This window comes from Lissotriton vulgaris, chromosome 9 (genome assembly GCF_964263255.1).
Source record: "Lissotriton vulgaris chromosome 9, aLisVul1.2, whole genome shotgun sequence".
Lineage (NCBI taxonomy): Eukaryota > Metazoa > Chordata > Amphibia > Caudata > Salamandridae > Lissotriton > Lissotriton vulgaris.
In genome coordinates this window covers 892662590-892681807 of record NC_141697.1, presented here as the reverse complement: position 1 = coordinate 892681807, position 19218 = coordinate 892662590, and positions in this window count along the sequence as shown.

Sequence of the window (19218 nt, the reverse complement as noted above, 5' to 3'; positions counted from 1 at the left end):
TAAAGGGATGCGTTGTTAAGGTACGCGTTGTACCGTCATACATCCTGGCGGCAGTGACAAGAATAAAGAACTGTCGTCAGGAAAATGAAAAAAGAGGAAAAGGAGAAACACAGCTAACATGGGTTATAGAAGTGGGCGTTAGGGTAATTCTCACATTTGGAATAGATGCAGCGCCCTAACGGTGGGTGGGCATACCGCCGACGGCAGACCCCGGGAAAGGAAAGCAACCAGCGGGCCCCATTTAAATTCAAAGTTTTTGAAGTCATCTCTAAAAATGTCCGCCAGGTGTTCCATGCTTAGTAGTTGCCAAAGGCGGGCATGCCAGAGGAAGATAGCTGGTGCTTCCTTCTTCTTCCAATCTGCCGCCAGGGTGACTTTGTTATTATATATGGGGTAACCCAAAGAAAGTCCTCGGACCTGGGTATTGAGTGTTACAGATATGGTGGTCCTAGACGTGAACTTCCACACATAATATTTGATATTATTTCAAAGAAGCTTTTTCAATTCTTATTCCACATGCAAAATCAATCCTGCAATGAAGAATTTTGGAAACAAAAAAGAGAAAAAACACAATAGCCCAAAAACAAACAGATGTCCAGTATACACACAAAAGAATTGTTCAATCGTTTTAAAAGTAGAGGAGAGAAGACTCTACTGTTTATTCTCAATAAAATTCCTCCTCTCGGTACAGTACATAAATATGCAGTTATTATGAAACAAAGGGGTTACCAAAAAAGGGTAAAGTGCATAGAGTGAGAAGTTTAGTGCTCGTGTGAAAGAGAGAAAGGACCGAGAGGTCGGGGGATGGTGAATTACACAATTGTCTTTGAGTCCAAGGTTAAGATAATCCTTGGTTTGGTTCAACAAGAGCCTGCCCTCAATAGTTTTTGCAAAGAAATGTCAATCTTTTTGTCTTTGCGGCGATCAATTCGCTCGGTGCTTCGTATCTTCAGAGGGGGTGAGTGGGCAGGGGCATAGGAGATGCAGGCTCAATGAAGGGGAGATTGTCGACGTTTCGACCCAAGGATACGAAGGGCAGTTTATATCCTCATGGACGGGTCTTCATCAGGACGGGAATGTGAAGGGAAAGAGCTAAGCTACATTATACTCATGTAACCCCAGCAGTGTGGGCGGACACCTGTAACAAAAATGTAAGGGCTAAGAATTTCAAACCAACAACATGAAGGTTTAGAACTGAATGTCAGTACTCCAAAGGCACTCACCCTTTAATGGTGTGCCATTATGCGAAAAGATCAATTTGGTTTTTGAAAGCCGTCCAAACGTGCTCTCGAGTACTGGAGAGAGAGTGAGAACACATTGCCATCAGTGCTGTGTTTCCTCAAGTACAATTGGACATGAAAAACATAGACTGGACTGAGACAGTACTACACACAATGACATTACATAAAAAGCGCTTGAAAAACGCTGGTTGCACTCACCCTCGCTGTGTAGGGCGATGGATGGTAATTGATTAGTCGGTCGAACAGTATACACGCTGTGTCTGTAGGCAAGAGTGTATAGTTAGCTAACTGGATCAACAGTCCAAAAAGAGAGAGGATGAGTAGGAAAGCTCAAGGATGCTTATTGCCATAACATACCTCCTCAGTAGAACCGCGCGGCCTATCAATGGGGCTCTGTCTGTTGGCGACTGCTGAGAGATGCTCAGTCGGCGCCAAATTAAGTAGTGGACGTGACGGCAACGTGCACGCCACTAAGACTCACGCTAGAGTCGGGGCTGTTGCCTAGCAACATGCGTACATTGGGGAGAAGACAGACTCCAGGCGTATTAGAGGTTTGGAAAACATAGTAAACAAAGGATACAACTGTATGTAAAAGAAAACAATTTACAGGGTATATGTTATACAGTACATAATTACGAGATGCAGGAAGAATTATATACATGTAGGTCACATATTTACATACAGTTTCCTATGACTGCCCGCAACACAAGTAAAACCAGCAAGTTTACATTAACCATTGTACAGGGTAGCCATTTGCCTTGTTGTTTCCTCATACTTGTTCAGACCCCGGTTGACTGTATCAAATATATGCATCCATTTGCATTCTCGGAGGCTCAGGGTACTTGCAAAATTCCCACCCCTTACATTCACTTGGACTTTCTCCAGAACCCACCAACGGATGCTTTCTGGCGGGTGACCGAAGGTCAGAAAATGTTCCACCAGGGGGGCGCCCTGTACCTTGCAGCGTATTCTGCTTACATGTTGCAGAATGCGAGCTTTAACCTTCTGTATGGTCTGGCCAACATATAGGAACTCACAAGGACATCTGATCGCATAGATAACACCGGCCGAGTTACAGTTGGTTTGTTGGCGCATGGTGTGGGTGTAGTTGTTATGCGTACACTGTTTAATTTCCAGAGTCATGGGGCAGGCTTTACACGAGCCACATTTATAGTGGCCGATCACTGGTGGAGTATTCCAAAGGGTTGTTTGTGTATTGTTGGGTTTACTGTGAAGCAGGGAACGGACTACATAGTCCCTCACGCTCTTCCCTTTCCTAAACGCATGCATGGGAGGGTCTGGGATCCCTATCTCATCTGCCACTAAGTGCCAGTGACCGTTTATGATTCTCTTAATGTCACTGCTCCTGGTGTTAAAGGTAGTAACACAGGTCATTCTATTGTTGGTATCCTTCTCTCTCGGTTTGGGTTCGAGGAGGAATTCCCTGTGGCAGAACCATGCTTTTTTGGGGGCCTTTTTGAGCAATCTGCGTGGGTAGCCCCTGTCTGCTAAGCGCTCAATCAATAGCGATGATTCATTGAAGAAATCAACCTTTCGGCTACAATTCCTACGCAACCTCAGAAATTGCCCATAAGGTAGGTTATCCCTGAGGTTGCGAGGATGATGGCTTGAGTAGCGAAGCAGGGTGTTCCTTTCGCTAGGTTTTCTATAGAGTGTGGTCCGCAGGTGTCCCTCATCTTCAACTATGTTGATGTCAAGAAAGTTAATCTTTTTATCACTAAAGTCGAGTGAGAATTGGATGTCGTTGGATCGGCTGTTGAGCCAGATGTGAAAGTTTCTTAAATGTTCCTCACTGCCTTGCCATATCATCAACACATCGTCTATGTAACGACGCCATAGTACGATGTTGTCATGGAAAGGGTTGGTCTCGTTTAGTACAAAGTCATGTTCATAGGAGTTCATGAAGATTATGGCCAGATCGGGGGCAAAACTTGCCCCCATGGCTACGCCCTTCGTTTGAACATAGTAGTCTCCATCAAAGTAGAAGAAGTTCTTCTTCATTGCGATTTCTAGGAGATCCAGAATGAAAGTCGTCGGGACCTGGCAAGGTCTCGGCCTCTCATCCAGAACCCCTTTGATGACTTCAAGTGCAGCCTCTTGTGGGATATTGGTGTAGAGTGAGGTTACATCCATTGTGACCAACAAGTTGTTAGTTCGGTCAAAAGGGTACTCATCCACCAGTTGTATCACCTGCATGGTATCTCTTAAGTAAGCCGTGGTTGCCTCAGCAATAGGTTTTATAAATATATCCACGTACTTACAGAGGGGTTCTAACACTGAACCACAGCCGGAAACGATCGGTCGTCCCGGGGGTTTGTCTAACCGTTTATGCACCTTGGGGAGCGTGTAGATCGTGGGTAGCCTAGGGTGGCTGTTGTTAAGATACTCATATTCATATTTGGTGAGGAAACCATCCTCTAAGGCCTTGCTAGTGATAGATTTTATGTCAGCGCTTATCTCTTTAGTTGGATCTGCCTGTAGTTTTCTGTAGTTGCCTTCCACCCCAAGCTGTGAGATTATCTCAGACTTGTAGTCATCCCTGCTCTGTATGACGATCGCCCCACCCTTGTCGGCTGGTTTGATCACAATATCAGGGTTTTGTTTAAGTGTTTCCAGTGCAGGTCTCTCTTGCTTGCTGGTATTGAATTTTGTGTATTTCTTTTTAGCTAGCACCTGGTTGATATCTCTCATCACCACTTGCTCAAATGCCAGAATTTTATGCGACATCATTTGTGCTGGTGGCGTAAAGGTGGAGGGTGGCCGTAGACCGGTATTGCTGAATATCGGTTTGAAAGGGATTTTGTTAAAATGATGTTTCAATCTCACCTTTCTGAAAAACTGGTGCAACTCAGTTTTCAAATTGAATGTGTTGGGAAGGCTGGTGGGGACAAACGAGAGGCCCTTTTCAAGTATTTTTGACTCCTCTGGTTTCAGGGCATAGGTGGACAGATTTATTATCGAGCTGCTTTGCCTAGTTTCAGGTTGGAATGCTACCACCTGTAGTGTTTCTGCCGGGTTCTGATTTCCCCATGTTGTTCCGGTCTGAAGTGGACCTGTTTCTTTCCTGTTCCACCCCTTCCTTGATTCCAGTTCGATTGTCCGCGGCCCCTGGGTCTCCCCCAGGGACGGCCTCTGCCTTGGTAACCTCCCCATTGTTCCTCCTCTAAAAAAGTGTTTGAGTAGTCAGGGTATGAGTTGCTGCTGGTGCTAGGTCTTTCCTGCTCGTTTTCTGAGTTGCTGGTGGCAGAGGAGTCGGAAAAGGTGGTGTACCTCCTGTATCCACCCCTCCCCCTGGTTGAGAACCTCCCCTGGGACTCCTGTTTGTAATAACCCTCTGCCAAATACGGGTAGACCGTTTTCTTATCGTAAAACTTCAGATCCTTCGCTAGTTTGTCTAGTTTAGTTGACTGAGTGAAGGTATCGAAGTCTTTCAGTGTTTTTTCAAGGCGTTCCAACGCTTCTTTAGCGTTGTTCAAAGCCTTGTTGTCTATTATCTCCTTTCTGAGGTCTGCAATTTCTTTTATCAGGCGCTCTACCTCTTCAAGAGCGGTCTCAACTCCAAGCACCATCCAGTGCCTGGAGCAATTATTACTGATAAAGCTAAATTTACCCTTGAAGTTTGGGTTGTCAATGAATATGGCTGGTTCGTTTCTCACCTGCAGACCTATAGGAATCACATTTGCCTGCAAATATTTGGTTAGTACATGGCCATGTAGTCTAGTGCGAATTAACTTTTTCTCTAGTCTCTCAACTTTATTGATTTTGTTATTCAAAGTGAGGTCAATGGGAGTTGTGGAGCGCCCCAAAAAGCTGCCCCCCTTCTGGGCCTCAATGAGTTTGTTGATGTATTCCTCACTATAAGTTAGAGTGTCTTTTTCTGCCATATCCTACCTCGGTTCTTGTGGATAAATGGTCATACAAAGTTTACACACATTGGGTACATTTAACATACAAAACACCCTCGCAGGAATCCCTGCTCAAGAGATCGTTATTATATATGGGGTAACCCAAAGAAAGTCCTCGGACCTGGGTATTGAGTGTTACAGATATGGTGGTCCTAGACGTGAACTTCCACACATAATATTTGATATTATTTCAAAGAAGCTTTTTCAATTCTTATTCCACATGCGAAATCAATCCTGCAATGAAGAATTTTGGAAACAAAAAAGAGAAAAAACACAATAGCCCAAAAACAAACAGATGTCCAGTATACACACAAAAGAATTGTTCAATCGTTTTAAAAGTAGAGGAGAGAAGACTCTACTGTTTATTCTCAATAAAATTCCTCCTCATGGTACAGTACATAAATATGCAGTTATTATGAAACAAAGGGGTTACCAAAAAAGGGTAAAGTGCATAGAGTGAGAAGTTTAGTGCTCGTGTGAAAGAGAGAAAGGACCGAGAGGTCGGGGGATGGTGAATTACACAATTGTCTTTGAGTGCAAGGTTAAGATAATCCTTGGTTTGGTTCAACAAGAGCCTGCCCTCTATAGTTTTTGCAAAGAAATGTCAATCTTTTTGTCTTTGCGGCGATCAATTCGCTCGGTGCTTCGTATCTTCAGAGGGGGTGAGTGGGCAGGGGCATAGGAGATGCAGGCTCAATGAAGGGGAGATTGTCGACGTTTCGACCCAAGGATACGAAGGGCAGTTTATATCCTCATGGACGGGTCTTCATCAGGACGGGAAGGTGAAGGGAAAGAGCTAAGTTACATTATACTCATGTAACCCCAGCAGTGTGGGCGGACACCTGTAACAAAAATGTAAGGGCTAAGTATTTCAAACTAACAACATGAAGGTTTAGAACTGAATGTCAGTACTCCAAAGGCACTCACCCTTTAATGGTGTGCCATTATGCGAAAAGATCAATTTGGTTTTTGAAAGCCGTCCAAACGTGCTCTCGAGTACTGGAGAGAGAGTGAGAACACATTGCCATCAGTGCTGTGTTTCCTCAAGTACAATTGGACATGAAAAACATAGACTGGACTGAGACAGTACTACACACAATGACATTACATAAAAAGCGCTTGAAAAACGCTGGTTGCACTCACCCTCGCTGTGTAGGGCGATGGATGGTAATTGATTAGTCGGTCGAACAGTATACACGCTGTGTCTGTAGGCAAGAGTGTATAGTTAGCTAACTGGATCAACAGTCCAAAAAGAGAGAGGATGAGTAGGAAAGCTCAAGGATGCTTATTGCCATAACATACCTCCTCAGTAGAACCACGCAGCCTATCAATGGGGCTCTGTCTGTTGGCGACTGCTGAGAGATGCTCAGTCGGCGCCAAATTAAGTAGTGGACGTGACGGCAACGTGCACGCCACTAAGACCCACGCTAGAGTCGGGGCTGTTGCCTAGCAACATGCGTACATTGGAGAGAAGACAGACTCCAGGCGTATTAGAGGTTTGGAAAACATAGTAAACAAAGGATACAACTGTATGTAAAAGAAAACAATTTACAGGGTATATGTTATACAGTACATAATTACGAGATGCAGGAAGAATTATATACATGTAGGTCACATATTTACATACAGTTTCCTATGACTGCCCGCAACACAAGTAAAACCAGCAAGTTTACATTAACCATTGTACAGGGTAGCCATTTGCCTTGTTGTTTCCTCATACTCGTTCAAACCCCGGTTGACTGAATCAAATATATGCATCCATTTGCATTCTCAGAGGCTCAGGGTACTTGCAAAATTCCCACCCCTTACATTCACTTGGACTTTCCCCAGAACCCACCAACGGATGCTTTCTGGCGGGTGACCGAAGGTCAGAAAATGTTCCACCAGGGGGGCGCCCTGTACCTTGGAGCGTATTCTGCTTACATGTTGCAGAATGCGAGCTTTAACCTTCTGTATGGTCTGGCCAACATATAGGAACCCACAAGGACATCTGATCGCATAGATAACACCGGCCGAGTTACAGTTGGTTTGTTGGCGCATGGTGTGGGTTTAGTTGTTATGCGTACACTGTTTAATTTCCAGAGTCATGGGGCAGGCTTTACACGAGCCACATTTATAGTGGCCGATCACTGGTGGAGTATTCCAAAGGGTTGTTTGTGTATTGTTGGGTTTACTGTGAAGCAGGGATCGGACTACATAGTCCCTCACGCTCTTCCCTTTCCTAAACGCATGCATGACAACATCGTACTATGGCGTCGTTACATAGAAGATGTGTTGATGATATGGCAGGGCAGTGAGGAACATTTAAGAAACTTTCACATCTGGCTCAACAGCCGATCCAACGACATCCAATTCTCACTCGACTTTAGTGATAAAAAGATTAACTTTCTTGACATCAGCATAGTTGAAGATGAGGGACACCTGCGGACCACACTCTATAGAAAACCTAGCGAAAGGAACACCCTGCTTCGCTACTCAAGCCATCATCCTCGCAACCTCAGGGATAACCTACCTTACGGGCAATTTCTGAGGTTGCGTAGGAATTGTAGCCGAAAGGTTGATTTCTTCAATGAATCATCGCTATTGATTGAGCGCTTAGCAGACAGGGGCTACCCACGCAGATTGCTCAAAAAGGCCCGCAAAAAAGCATGGTTCTGCCACAGGGAATTCCTCCTCGAACCCAAACCGAGAGAGAAGGATACCAACAATAGAATGACCTGTGTTACTGCCTTTAACACCAGGAGCAGTGACATTAAGAGAATCATAAACGGTCACTGGCACTTAGTGGCAGATGAGATAGGGCTCCCAGACCCTCCCATGCATGCGTTTAGGAAAGGGAAGAGCGTGAGGGACTATGTAGTCCGATCCCTGCTTCACAGTAAACCCAACAATACACAAACAACCCTTTGGAATACTCCACCAGTGATCGGCCACTATAAATATGGCTTGTGTAAAGCCTGCCCCATGACTCTGGAAATTAAACAGTGTACGCATAACAACTACACCCACACCATGCGCCAACAAACCAACTGTAACTCGGCTGGTGTTATCTATGCGATCAGATGTCCTTGTGGGTTCCTATATGTTGGCCAGACCATACAGAAGGTTAAAGCTCGCATTCTGCAACATGTAAGCAGAATACGCTGCAAGGTACAGGGCGCCCCCCTGGTGGAACATTTTCTGACCTTCGGTCACCCGCCAGAAAGCATCTGTTGGTGGGTTCTGGAGAAAGTCCAAGTGAATGTAAGGGGTGGGAATTTTGCAAGTACCCTGAGCCTCCGAGAATGCAAATGGATGCATATATTTGATACAGTCAACCGGGGTCTGAACGAGTATGAGGAAACAACAAGGCAAATGGCTACCCTGTACAATGGTTAATGTAAACTTGCTGGTTTTACTTGTGTTGCGGGCAGTCATAGGAAACTGTATGTAAATATGTGACCTACATGTATATAATTCTTCCTGCATCTCGTAATTATGTACTGTATAACATATACCCTGTAAATTGTTTTCTTTTACATACAGTTGTATCCTTTGTTTACTATGTTTTCCAAATCTCTAATACGCCTGGAGTCTGTCTTCTCTCCAATGTACGCATGTTGCTAGGCAACAGCCCCGACTCTAGCGTGAGTCTTAGTGGCGTGCACGTTGCCGTCACGTCCACTACTTAATTTGGCGCCGACTGAGCATATCTCAGCAGTCGCCAACAGACAGAGCCCCATTGATAGGCCGCGCGGTTCTACTGAGGAGGTATGTTATGGCAATAAGCATCCTTGAGCTTTCCTACTCATCCTCTCTCTTTTTGGACTGTTGATACAGTTAGCTAACTATACACTCTTGCCTACAGACACAGCGTGTATACTGTTCGACCGACTAATCAATTACCATCCATCGCCCTACACAGCGAGGGTGAGTGCAACCAGCGTTTTTCAAGTGCTTTTTATGTAATGTCATTGTGTGTAGTACTGTCTCAGTCCAGTCTATGTTTTTCAGGTCCAATTGTACTTGAGGAAACACAGCACTGATGGCAGTGTGTTCTCACTCTCTCTCCAGTACTCGAGAGCACGTTTGGACGGCTTTCAAAAACCAAATTGATCTTTTCGCATAATGGCACACCATTAAAGGGTGAGTGCCTTTGGAGTACTGACATTCAGTTCTAAACCTTCATGTTGTTGGTTTGAAATACTTAGCCCTTACATTTTTGTTACAGGTGTCCGCCCACACTGCTGGGGTTACATGAGTATAATGTAACTTAGCTCCTTCCCTTCACCTTCCCGTCCTGATGAAGACCCGTCCATGAGGATATAAACTGCCCTTCGTATCCTTGGGTCGAAACGTCGACAATCTCCCCTTCATTGAGCCTGCATCTCCTATGCCCCTGCCCACTCACCCCCTCTGAAGATACGAAGCACCGAGCGAATTGATCGCCGCAAAGACAAAAAGATTGACATTTCTTTGCAAAAACTATTGAGGGCAGGCTCTTGTTGAACCAAACCAAGGATTATCTTAACCTTGGACTCAAAGACAATTGTGTAATTCACCATCCCCCGACCTCTCGGTCCTTTCTCTCTTTCACACGAGCACTAAACTTCTCACTCTATGCACTTTACCCTTTTTTGGTAACCCCTTTGTTTCATAATAACTGCATATTTATGTACTGTACCATGAGGAGGAATGTTATTGAGAATAAACAGTAGAGTCTTCTCTCCTCTACTTTTAAAACGATTGAACAATTCTTTTGTGTGTATACTGGACATCTGTTTGTTTTTGGGCTATTGTGTTTTTTCTCTTTTTTGTTTCCAAAATTCTTCATTGCAGGATTGATTTCGCATGTGGAATAAGAATTGAAAAAGCTTCTTTGAAATAATATCAAATATTATGTGTGGAAGTTCACGTCTAGGACCACCATATCTGTAATACTCAATACCCAGGTCCGAGGACTTTCTTTGGGTTACCCCATATATAATAACGATCTCTTGAGCAGGGATTCCTGCGAGGGTGTTTTGTATGTTAAATGTACCCAATGTGTGTAAACTTTGTATGACCATTTATCCACAAGAACCGAGGTAGGATATGGCAGAAAAAGACACTCTAACTTATAGTGAGGAATACATCAACAAACTCATTGAGGCCCAGAAGGGTGGCAGCTTTTTGGGGCGCTCCACAACTCCCATTGACCTCACTTTGAATGACAAAATCAATAAAGTTGAGAGACTAGAGAAAAAGTTAATTCGCACTAGACTACATGGCCATGTACTAACCCAATATTTGCAGGCAAATGTGATTCCTATAGGTCTGCAGGTGAGAAACGAACCGGCCATATTCATTGACAACCCAAACTTCAAGGGTAAATTTAGCTTTATCAGTAATAATTGCGCCAGGCACTGGATGGTGCTTGGAGTTGAGACCGCTCTTGAAGAGGTAGAGCGCCTGATAAAAGAAATTGCAGACCTCAGAAAGGAGATAATAGACGACAAGGCTTTGAACAACGCTAAAGAAGCGTTGGAACGCCTTGAAAAAACACTGAAAGACTTCGATACCTTCACTCAGTCAACTAAACTAGACAAACTAGCGAAGGATCTGAAGTTTTACGATAAGAAAACGGTCTACCCGTATTTGGCAGAGGGTTATTACAAACAGGAGTCCCAGGGGAGGTTCTCAACCAGGGGGAGGGGTGGATACAGGAGGTACACCACCTTTTCCGACTCCTCTGCCACCAGCAACTCAGAAAACGAGCAGGAAAGACCTAGCACCAGCAGCAACTCATACCCTGACTACTCAAACACTTTTTTAGAGGAGGAACAATGGGGAGGTTACCAAGGCAGAGGCCGTCCCTGGGGGAGACCCAGGGGCCGCGGACAATCGAACTGGAATCAAGGAAGGGGTGGAACAGGAAAGAAACAGGTCCACTTCAGACCGGAACAACATGGGGAAATCAGAACCCGGCAGAAACGCTACAGGTGGTAGCATTCCAACCTGAAACTAGGCAAAGCAGCTCGATAATAAATCTGTTCACCTATGCCCTGAAACCAGAGGAGTCAAAAATACTTGAAAAGGGCCTCTCGTTTGTCCCCACCAGCCTTCCCAACACATTCAATTTGAAAACTGAGTTGCACCAGTTTTTCAGAAAGGTGAGATTGAAACATCATTTTAACAAAATCCCTTTCAAACCGATATTCAGCAATACCGGTCTACGGCCACCCTCCACCTTTACGCCACCAGCACAAATGATGTTGCATAAAATTCTGGCATTTGAGCAAGTGGTGATGAGAGATATCAACCAGGTGCTAGCTAAAAAGAAATACACAAAATTCAATACCAGCAAGCAACAGAGACTGGCACTGGAAACACTTAAACAAAACCCTGATATTGTGATCAAACCAGCCGACAAGGGTGGGACGATCGTCATGCAGAGCAGGGATGACTACAAGTCTGAGATAATCTCACAGCTTGGGGTGGAAGGCAACTACAGAAAACTACAGGCAGATCCAACTAAAGAGATAAGCGCTGACATAAAATCTATCACTAGCAAGGCCTTAGAGGATGGTTTCCTAACCAAACATGAATATGAGTATCTTAACAACAGCCACCCTAGGCTACCCACGATCTACACGCTCCCCAAGGTGCATAAACGGTTAGACAAACCCCCGGGACGACCTATCGTTTCCGGCTGTGGTTCAGTGTTAGAACCCCTCTGTAAGTACGTGGATATATTTATAAAACCTATTGCTGAGGCAACCACGGCTTACTTAAGAGATACCATGCAGGTGATACAACTGGTGGATGAGTACCCTTTTTACCGAACTAACAACTTGTTGGTCACAATGGATGTAACCTCACTCTACACCAATATCCCACAAGAGGCTGCACTTGAAGTCATCAAAGGGGTTCTGGATGAGAGGCCGAGACCTTGCCAGGTCCCGACGACTTTCATTCTGGATCTCCTAGAAATCGCAATGAAGAAGAACTTCTTCTACTTTGATGGAGACTACTATGTTCAAATGAAGGGCGTAGCCATGGGGGCAAGTTTTGCCCCCGATCTGGCCATAATCTTCATGAACTCCTATGAACATGACTTTGTACTAAACGAGACCAACCCTTTTCATGACAACATCGTACTATGGCGTCGTTACATAGACGATGTGTTGATGATATGGCAGGGCAGTGAGGAACATTTAAGAAACTTTCACATCTGGCTCAACAGCCGATCCAACGACATCCAATTCTCACTCGACTTTAGTGATAAAAGATTAACTTTCTTGACATCAGCATAGTTGAAGATGAGGGACATCTGCGGACCACACTCTATAGAAAACCTAGCGAAAGGAACACCCTGCTTCGCTACTCAAGCCATCATCCTCGCAACCTCAGGGATAACCTACCTTACGGGCAATTTCTGAGGTTGCGTAGGAATTGTAGCCGAAAGGTTGATTTCTTCAATGAATCATCGCTATTGATTGAGCGCTTAGCAGACAGGGGCTACCCACGCAAATTGCTCAAAAAGGCCCGCAAAAAAGCATGGTTCTGCCACAGGGAATTCCTCCTCGAACCCAAACCGAGAGAGAAGGATACCAACAATAGAATGACCTGTGTTACTACCTTTAACACCAGGAGCAGTGACATTAAGAGAATCATAAACGGTCACTGGCACTTAGTGGCAGATGAGATAGGGATCCCAGACCCTCCCATGCATGCGTTTAGGAAAGGGAAGAGCGTGAGGGACTATGTAGTCCGATCCCTGCTTCACAGTAAACCCAACAATACACAAACAACCCTTTGGAATACTCCACCAGTGATTGGCCACTATAAATGTTTCTCGTGTAAAGCCTGCCCCATGACTCTGGAAATTAAACAGTGTACGCATAACAACTACACCCACACCATGCGCCAACAAACCAACTGTAACTCGGCCGGTGTTATCTATGCGATCAGATGTCCTTGTGGGTTCCTATATGTTGGCCAGACCATACAGAAGGTTAAAGCTCGCATTCTGCAACATGTAAGCAGAATACGCTGCAAGGTACAGGGCGCCCCCCTGGTGGAACATTTTCTGACCTTCGGTCACCCGCCAGAAAGCATCCGTTGGTGGGTTCTGGAGAAAGTCCAAGTGAATGTAAGGGGTGGGAATTTTGCAAGTACCCTGAGCCTCCGAGAATGCAAATGGATGCATATATTTGATACAGTCAACCGGGGTCTGAACGAGTATGAGGAAACAACAAGGCAAATGGCTACCCTGTACAATGGTTAATGTAAACTTGCTGGTTTTACTTGTGTTGCGGGCAGTCATAGGAAACTGTATGTAAATGTGTGACCTACATGTATATAATTCTTCCTGCATCTCGTAATTATGTACTGTATAACATATACCCTGTAAATTGTTTTCTTTTACATACAGTTGTATCCTTTGTTTACTATGTTTTCCAAACCTCTAATACGCCTGGAGTCTGTCTTCTCTCCAATGTACGCATGTTGCTAGGCAACAGCCCCGACTCTAGCGTGAGTCTTAGTGGCGTGCATGTTGCCGTCACGTCCACTACTTAATTTGGCGCCGACTGAGCATCTCTCAGCAGTCGCCAACAGACAGAGCCCCATTGATAGGCCGCGCGGTTCTACTGAGGAGGTATGTTATGGCAATAAGCATCCTTGAGCTTTCCTACTCATCCTCTCTCTTTTTGGACTGTTGATCCAGTTAGCTAACTATACACTCTTGCCTACAGACACAGCGTGTATACTGTTCGACCGACTAATCAATTACCATCCATCGCCCTACACAGCGAGGGAGAGTGCAACCAGCGTTTTTCAAGCGCTTTTTATGTAATGTCATTTGTGTAGTACTGTCTCAGTCCAGTCTATGTTTTTCATGTCCAATTGTACTTGAGGAAACACAGCACTGATGGCAATGTGTTCTCACTCTCTCTCCAGTACTCGAGAGCACGTTTGGACGGCTTTCAAAAACCAAATTGATCTTTTCGCATAATGGCACACCATTAAAGGGTGAGTGCCTTTGGAGTACTGACATTCAGTTCTAAACCTTCATGTTGTTGGTTTGAAATACTTAGCCCTTACATTTTTGTTACAGGTGTCCGCCCACACTGCTGGGGTTACATGAGTATAATGTAACTTAGCTCTTTCCCTTCACCTTCCCGTCCTGATGAAGACCCGTCCATGAGGATATAAACTGCCCTTCATATCCTTGGGTCGAAACGTCGACAATCTCCCCTTCATTGAGCCTGCATCTCCTATGCCCCTGCCCACTCACCCCCTCTGAAGATACGAAGCACCGAGCGAATTGATCGCCGCAAAGACAAAAAGATTGACATTTCTTTGCAAAAACTATTGAGGGCAGGCTCTTGTTGAACCAAACCAAGGATTATCTTAACCTTGGACTCAAAGTCAATTGTGTAATTCACCATCCCCCGACCTCTCGGTCCTTTCTCTCTTTCACACGAGCACTAAACTTCTCACTCTATGCACTTTACCCTTTTTTGGTAACCCCTTTGTTTCATAATAACTGCATATTTATGTACTGTACCATGAGGAGGAATTTTATTGAGAATAAACAGTAGAGTCTTCTCTCCTCTACTTTTAAAACGATTGAACAATTCTTTTGTGTGTATACTGGACATCTGTTTGTTTTTGGGCTATTGTGTTTTTTCTCTTTTTTGTTTCCAAAATTCTTCATTGCAGGATTGATTTCGCATGTGGAATAAGAATTGAAAAAGCTTCTTTGGAATAATATCAAATATTATGTGTGGAAGTTCACGTCTAGGACCACCATATCTGTAACAGCCAGGGTGACTTTGGCCGCCCCAATGCACAACCACATGATCATTTTGTCTGCCCGCGTTTGATGCATTAGGGACGGGTCGTATGCCCCAGAAGAATCCCTGCTATGTCCGTAGGGATAGGGTAGCCTAGTATTTCCTTGATGTGCGCTAAGGTCTCTTCCCAATAAGGTCTAATAGAGGGAAAATCCCACTGTTAGACCTGACATCATTGGCCTGAGTCTCTCCTCCATTTTTTATATTTGCCTCCTCTGTTTACGATGTTTTTGCTGGTATATTGCTTTGGGCACTGTGCCACTGCTGATCAGTGCCACAGTGCAAGTGCTCCCTATGTTAAATTAATATTGATTGGATTCCATGTTTGGCTTGTGTGGTTTACTGTCAGTCCCTAGTATAGTGCACCAGGAGTGCCAGGGCTTGTAAATACAAATGCTGCTAGTGGGCTTGCAGCACGGATTGTGCCACCCACAGAAGCAGCCTGGTAAAATGTGTCTAAAGGTCTGCCATTGCTAGACCTACAGGCTGTCTGGTACTGTCACGCGGACTTCGCAAGTACACCTACTTGCCAGTCCCCAAACCTTCCCTTAACTTCATGTTAGTCACCCCTATGGTAGGCCAAAGGGCAGGGTGCATTGTAAGCATAAGGTAGGACAAGCCCTGATGTGTGTGGCATGTCCTAATAGTGAATTACAGCCATATTCGTTTTTCACTATTGTAAGGTTACCAGCTCTCCATAAGTTAGAATGGGCTGCCAGGATTATTAAGAGCTATAATCCTAACTGGCTCGGGGAGCATGGTACAATGTCGAGTTTGGTATTCCTGAACTCAGGGTTTAATAACGCATCCGTTTGGGTGGATGGTTTTTGGACTCTGGGTTTGAAAAAAGCACTTTTAGAAAGTGGCTATTTTCTTGTCTGACTATTACCTGTCTCTGCTGGTTTGGTGTGTGTGTGACAGGAGCTGGGTGGCTCCAGAGGTCTGAATGAGTCAGTGTGGGGTGAGTGAGGCATTTGCATTGAGAGTAGGGGAAGAGTAGCTCCTGATAGCCTGTCCTGCCTGACACAATGCTGGCTCCACCTCCTGCCAGGCGACTGATGGCTCTGCTCCTGCCAGTGACAATACTGGCTCCACCTCCTGCTGAGTGGCTGAGGACCCTGCCCTGCACAGTGAATAGGCCATGTGCCTCGGCCTGGCTACACCCACAACAAACCCAGGATGAGGGGAATTCCCCTGCATGGACAAAGCGATCAAAGCAGAAAAGGGGTATACGAGCAGGACCCCTGAACCAAAGAATTTAGATCAATTCTGACAAGGAACCCTGAACCAAGGACAAGAAGCCTGCTGATCCAAGGACTTGCCTACCCCTTCTGCCAGAGTGCTGTTTGCTGGGGGGAATCCTGCAGTCACTTCTTTATTTTTGCCAAGGAACCAGGAGAGAGGAACTGAGTGTGTACTCTCAAAACCTTGCCAAGGAAATCTCCAAGGGCTGGAAGAGTGCCAGCCTCCTGTTGAAGTCACAGGGCTAAACGACTTCACCATTTGCTGAAAGTGCTTGTTGCTGGAACCTGAAAGTCCAGCGCCTCTGAAGAAATCCAGCAATCCCGACGGCGACGGACGCCGCCAAATCCAGCTCGACATCGTGAGTGCAGCTCCCGTGTCCCGCATCTTCGTCGCCGGCCACTGGGCCCGATCGACGCTAGTAGCAAGCCGCTGCCGACGCCTCTACCCTGAGCCCTCTCGACGCCGTGAGCGCTGCTCACTCTTGCAACATCGACATCGACGGCGACGCCATATCCTGCTTTGCCTCGTGAGCGCTGCTCCTGCCTGACATCTGTCGACGCTGCTGCAGATCGCCCCGATTCCGAGGCCCGATCGACACCGAAGACTCGACGCTGGGACACCTTGACGCCGTAGATCATCTTTTATTCGTTTTCCAAGGTACTGTGTTGTGGGGGTCTGTTTCGACTCCGGGCTCGCGTAGCGCTCCTCGCGGTCGACGCCGAACCTTTGGATTAACTTTGCCTCGACGTCGTGTGACTCCTGTGGGGGATTACATTTTTGCCAAGAACTGTGATTTAAAGAAGAAGAGTTGCTTTTGTTACTAAAGACTTTGTGCTAAGAAGAAACTACACTTGAACTATTATTTTTTTTTCCTTCCAAGAGTATTTATTGAGATTGTGGTATATTTTTGTCGTTATTTGGTCTTGTACTAAGCCTTATATAAACATACTTATTTTTATAATACTACTGTGTCGTGTCCATTTGTAGTGTATTCACTTTAATACTGTATATGGTCATAAATGCTTAAAGCACTGCCTCTGAGATAAGCCTGTCTGCTTTGCCAAGCTACCAAGGGGGTGAGCAGGGGTTATCTAAGTGTGTGATCCCCTTGCCCTGACTAGAGGAGGTGAGTCCCTATTTGTCAGAAGTGTATACCTCTGCCAACTAGAGACAGCCGAGTCTAACACCCACCATATGTGCCGAAAATCACCTAACTGTCCACACCCCCTCCAGTATCTGTCAGAGGTGGTGGGGAAGATCTGCCTTAATTTGGAGGGATGTAGATACCAGTCCATCATAGTTTTGAGGTGGGCCTCTCTTAGAGCAATTGAGTGGGTAAAGCGATGGGTGTCTGCCCAAAGATGAGCCCACTCTTCGTCCGAGACGGGGCGTTGCAGTAGGTCTTCCCACATTCCCATAAACCTGGGCCTCGGAGAGGTGGCAGTTTTGAGCAGCAGGGCATATATGAAAGAAATGACACCCTTCATGGAGGCGGACTTCGTGAGGAATGCCTCAAATTTGGTCAGAGGCCGTGTGGCGGCTTCTCTGACGGGGAGTGTAGCGCCCAATGCACGAGTTGAGTGTAATGGTAGGATTCTGTGTCAGGTAAGTTAAATTCATCCCTGCATTCTTTGAAAGTGAGAGGCTCGCCATCCCGAAACAGGTGGATCAGCGCTAGACAGCCGCCCCGTTTCCAGGAGTCAAAAGGGCCCTCCTGGAGAGCCGGAGGGAAGAGGAGCATGTATGGAGAGGGGAAGGTGGTCCACCTATCGTCGCCTGAAACCATGTCCCATGCCTTCAGTGTAGTGTGTGTAGGTGTGCTCAAGTATGTGTTTGGAGGCCTATCTCTGCGGGGACGCCAGACCAAATCCCATATGGTCCGGCCTGTCACGCTCCGATCCATATGGAGCCAATGTTTCTCTGAGTCTCTTTGGGACCACTCGACCATTATTTGCAATTGAGCTGCCTTGTAATACATCTGAATATCTGGTAGGCCCACCCCACCCTCGGTGCGGGGGTGCCGAAGGAGGGAGAAGGCAAAGCGCGCCCGCCCGCCCCCACCCTGCCAGATAAGGCGTAAAATCGTGGTTTTGAGTCTCTGGAAGAAATCAGGATCCAGGCCTATTTTTTTTTTTTTCTTTTTATGTTTAAAGACCTTTATTGTACAGAATGCATAACACACAGCACATAGCTTACAACCCCTGGGGGCCAGCTGCGTAGAACGATAACCGTATGAAATATTGTCAAGCTAACACAGCCGTTATCAGGGTCCAGGCCTATAGGTAGCGCTTGAAAGAGGTAAAGGCTTCTTTGATTTTTTTTAAAAAAAGCTGCAACATCTCTCTACATGTGAAGGGCTCTATTGTTCACCATATCATTTCATGAGAAATTCTGATTAAATAAGACCCTCAGATATATAAAAGTGTCTACCACCTCCACTCTACGCTGAGCAAGATAAAAGGCCAGTCACTTCTTTGGTGGTGAGCCTGTGATCAAAACATATGATTTGCACTCAATAACACGCAAATCCAGGGAGTTCATAAAACTGGTATATTCCTCAGTTGTGTGATATAGGCATGCCTGGTTAAACCAGGCATCGTTATAGTGAACAAAACGGTCCTTAGCTTATTTCAAAATCAACAAACCAATGCTGTATAGAAACACAATGGAAAACTATACGTGTTATAAAATTTCCAGACCCAGCCGGGAAAGGAGTTTATTTTATAAAGAAGCAATGTTCAATTCAGTAATACATTCGTAATCACAAGACACAAGCCTGTGTCGTACATGAAAAGAAGGAAACAGAAAGATAGCATAAGGGTGAAAGGGGTGTCTATCAGGCAAAGAACGAGAGCAAAGACAGGGTACTGTTTATAGGTAAAAAATCAATCACAGTATCGCCTGGAGTGGAATATAAACAATCTTATTGATCAATGTTGAAAATATGAACCCACTCATGGGTGTCGATGTTTCGATCCCTATTGC